The following is a 4,750-nucleotide window of genomic DNA, read 5'->3' on the forward strand; positions in this document are numbered from 1 at the left end:
CCGAAGGGGCGTCGCCGCCGTGCTGGCGAAGCGCCGCTGGGCTGGGCGGAGACCTAAGGAGCAACGGGGGGGGGCGGGCGGGAGTGGGGAGGAGGGGTGCCAAGCGAGCCCCCTGCCGGCGGAGAGAACGCCTGGCCGACCTAGGAGTGGGGCGGGGGAGTGTGTGTGTGTGTGTGTGTGTGTGTGTGTGTGTGTGTGTTGAAGTTTGTCTCAATGCTGGCTGTTAGGGCTTCCCTGGTGGCCCACCTCGCAGGGTTGTCGTGGGGGGGGCATGGAGAAGGTGGGCGAGGCGCGGGACAAGACGGGGTGGGGGTGGCGGAAGGAAGGAAGAACGCAGCTGAAGGGCTGGGCACGGGGGAGCTTCCCTCGTCCCTTGTACCCTGCACCTTCTCTTCCAAGAAAGGAGATTTTTTCCCTCCCCTCCTTTCACTCTGGGATGCCCAACCCCCCCCCCCCCCCCGGGAGGAAGGCAGGTGGCCCAGAAATCGACCTACAGTAAGCAATCCTCCCCCCCCTTTCCCGACACCCTTGGGAGATTTATATATGGTATTTATTGTAAATATTTGTACCCTGCCTTTCTCCTTGGTAAAGGACCCAAGGCGGCTTCCTTCCTTAAAAGGGCCACCTTACATAGGCATCCTTCAGTCTCGAGAGACTATGGTAACATGCTCTGAATCGAGGAGTGTCCTCTCCAGAGCATGAAGCCCGGGTAAGGTAATATGGAGGATAGCCTGTTACCCAAGCAGCAGATCCCCCCTCTCTATGTCACTGAAATAGTCCAATGGAAAGGCAAGAGCCAATACAACTGGTACCAGTGATGTTGCAAGAGTTGCCAGAACGACACGAATTGCCTCGGGGACTCTGGCTCCGCATTTTGCCTCGAGGGGGTTAACGCCTGAAGCCTTTTCCATCAGTGGATATAGCCACGAGGCAGTGGAGGTTTGAAATCGGAGTTTTCCTTCTCCTAGATGGGCTGCCTTCCATGGCTGACGAGCCCCACCTACCCGGCCTGCCGTTTAGAACAAAACAGTGAGTTTGCCCATCCTGAAAAGGCCACCTTTCAAGCTACAAACACTGAAGGACAGCAAGAGAGAGAGAGAGACTCAGGTTTTCCGGCCAGCCCCCCTCCCCCCGCCCTCCCCAAATCCCCCCCCTGGAACCTCCCGGGGGGACCTTCAGGCGCTTCCCGGATGGCGCTTCGCCCTTCGCTGCAAGTTGGTCCCATCCTGGGCTGCGTCTTTCTCGCCATCCCTGCCGGGGTTTGTTCGCAAGGATCACCCAAGAACAACCCCAGGAGGTAGGCCAGGCTGAAAGAGCAGGGCTGGTCCGAAGGCACCCTCTGAGTGGAATTGGCAAGAACACCTGCTCAACCCTGTCATGGGGACTGTGGAGTGAGAGGGCTGGGTTTTGGACTACAGCTCCCAGAATCCCCCAAGTGGTGTCTGTCTGGGGAATTCCGGGAGTTCCCCAGACATCCAAGCAGGGGTGCCTCTAGCTGGCAAGAAACAGGAAACTGGGATTTCTCCAGGACAAACGAGTCTCTTTGTTTCCAAACACCCCACCCCCCACCCCCCAGGGCCCTTGGTAGCCAGATGGACAGTAGAGAAGGTGGCTAAAGAAAGAAATGCCTCTCCTTGCCTTTCTGTCTGTCTGAGAAGCAAAGTCCACACCTGCTCAGCCAGCACAGAAGGGCAGCCCGGCCGCTTCACAAGACGCCAGCAACCCACCCAAATAAAGCAGTTTATGGATGTCGAGGAAGTGGATTGTGGACGACGGAAGTACGAAATCCATCCACCTTTTAAGGTGTGGCCCGTTTTCTGTTTTTCCTCTACATAGGCCAAAACTGAAATAAGTTGCAGACAGCCTAGTTTATTGCAATTTGCCCACTTGCAAAATCTGCATGGCTTTTTGCAAAAAGGTATAATTCCATGCAAAAATATGATTTTTCTCTCTGTCTGTGTTTCTAATGCAAGAATCGTATGCAGAGTGTTGAGACATTTACTGCGATCCTTAATGGTCAGGGAAATAATGTTTTAATTCCTCATCATGGCCTGCAGTGGAAGAAATAAGAGAAACTCAAAGCTTGCTGATGGTTCCCCCCCCCCCCCCCGGGCTCTCTCTTTCTGTTGCCTCCAGTCAAACACACTTAGCACCATTTCTAGAATTATGTGGCATGAAATTTAGTGGACGATCCGTCTGAGAAGATGGGATGGATTTGCCTCCGCTGGCCTAGGATTGCCCACCTGGGCGTTATTTTAAATTACAACAAAAAAAACGTGTTTAACCAGAGATGTCGGAGGGACAGGTGAAACGTGTTTGTGTGTGTTTGTGTGAACATCAATGGGAAGCCACCTCTGCCTCGGAAACCATTTCATTTCCTTTCAGCCCCAGGTTCCTCTCTTCCTCCTCTGGATGGTCAGGAGGAGCAGTTTTCTAGGATTGACATGAGAGGGTGCCAGAGGTTAGTAAATAAACTGTTGTTCGACCATCTGCATTGGATGAAAACATTTATTCTGAGGGAGCCTGGCATTAGTTCATGGCATTAAGTCCTGCTAGCATACCAGGCAAAAACAAAAGAAAAATAACACAGACAAAAACGTTGTAGCACCTTAAAGACAAACTGCTGTGTTTTGATTATCAAACTTCGTGCACTTGGTATCTGTTGTTTATTTTATCTCCATGTATCACTGCTAAGCATAAGCACCAGATTGTATAAAGAAAATTGAGGATTGGTGCAGTGAATCAAAGCAAGGGGCAAAGGACAGATCCTGCTTAGATTACAGAGCACTCGGCCGGCCGGAATCCCAGATGGAGCAGGACTTGGCCTGCCTGTTAACGTTTTGAGGGGCGGGGGTGGCTTTTCTGCCCCCCCGGCCAAGAATGCTGGCCATCAGACCCTTCAACAGAAGCCCAGAGCCCTTAGGAGGTTGGGTGCTCAAATCCACCTGTTTGGGCACTTCCTCTTTTTTCTGTACCTTGTGAAAGTTGAGCCGTGCAAGAGATCAACTGCGCTACATTCTCTACAAACTGTGTGCAGAGTATTTTTATTCTCTTGTTCTCTTCAAATATGAAGAAATGGTGCTTTTTAGTAGATTGTTGTCTATTCTTGCTTTCTTCTTATTAGAGTGTTGAACAGTTTAAAATTATAGACTTATCTGAAATACAGATTAAGATGTTAAGATAATTATACTGTTTTTGACTAGAAACCGTCTACGTCAATAGTGTTATCTGGATGATTTGCTAGTTCTTCTCTTGTACACATGGTGGGTGATAAATTGCATGCACCTAAGTGCCACATGGATTGAATTTCTCCACACTCACAGAAACTTTATCCAAGTAGTCCCATTTTACTTTATTATTCTTTGATCTTCCTACTTCACTTGAAAGTCTATTACGTGACTTTCGGATGGTCCAGCTGAGCCTTGCCCTAGTGCAGTGGTCCCCAACCTTGAGCCTCCAGGTGTTCTTGGACTACAATTCCCAGAAGCCTTCACCACCACCTCTGCTGGCCAGGATTTCTGGGAGTTGAAGTCCAAAAACATCTGAAGGCCCAAGGCTGGGGGTCACTGCCCTAGCAAGAGACCACCCTCTGCAGCTGCCATCCCTTCGACAAGGTGTATCGTTTTTATTTGGCATCGGTTTAGCCTAGCCTCTTCTGGTGTCATATTTAGAGCTGGAGGTGAGCATGGAAAACTTGTCCTTGATTTTAGCCATTGTCTGAGATGCTTTGTTGTTGTTGTTGTTTAGTTGTTTAGTCGTGTCTGACTCTTCGTGACCCCATGGAACAGAGCACGCCAGACCCTCCTGTCTTCCACTGCCTCCCGGAGTTGGGTCAAATTCATGTTGGTCACTTCGATGACACTGTCCAGCCACCTCGTCCTCTGTCGTCCCCTTCTCTCCTCTTGCCTTCACACTTTCCCAACATCAGGGTCTTTTCCAGGGAGTCTTCTCTTCTCATGAGAGGGCCAAAGTACTGGAGCCTCAGCTTCAGGATCTGTCCTTCCAGTGAGCACTCAGAGTTGATTTCCTTTAGAACTGATAGGTTTGTTCTCTTTGCAGTCCAGGGGATTCTCAAGAGCCTCCTCCAGCACCACAATTCAAAGGCATCAATTCTTCGGCGGTCAGCCTTCTTTATGGTCCAGCTCTCATTTCCGTACATCACTGCTGGAAAATCCATAGCTTTGACTATGCGGACCTTTGTCGGCAAGGTGAGGTCTCTGCATTTTTAAGATGCTGTCTAGGTTTGTCATCACTTTCCTCCCAAGAAGCAGGCGTCTTTTAATTTAACGGCTGCTGTCACCCTCTGCAGTGATGAGGAAGCCCACGAAAGTAAAGATGAGATGCTGGTGTCCATGAAATGGATGGGTTTGGTGCTGTATTACTTGACTTTGTTCATTATTTGGTAGCACCTCTCAACATACCTCTGGAGGGGCAATGAATACACAACCAGGGCGTCCCCCAGGCCATGGCCGTCCGTCAGCCGATCCTTCACTTTCAGAAGCAATGCATCGTGGCAAGAGAGCACTTGCTGATGAGCCAGATCTTCTTATCTGTAACTAACGGACATAGAATTCTCACCCATTCCGAGGCCAAAGGTTGAAAAACGGCAGTTAGTGGAACCTACTGGGTGACGGAGGCCAAGAGTTCAATTCTGGATAAGGCAGCGCCCCTCCCCCCGGGTTTTGTCCGCCATTCACGCTTGCAGTCGAGGGTGAAAATGGCATTTTCGCACCCCTGGGTCAAGGACAAA

Source organism: Pogona vitticeps, chromosome 5 (assembly GCF_051106095.1).
Source record: "Pogona vitticeps strain Pit_001003342236 chromosome 5, PviZW2.1, whole genome shotgun sequence".
NCBI classification, from domain to species: Eukaryota; Metazoa; Chordata; class Lepidosauria; order Squamata; family Agamidae; genus Pogona; species Pogona vitticeps.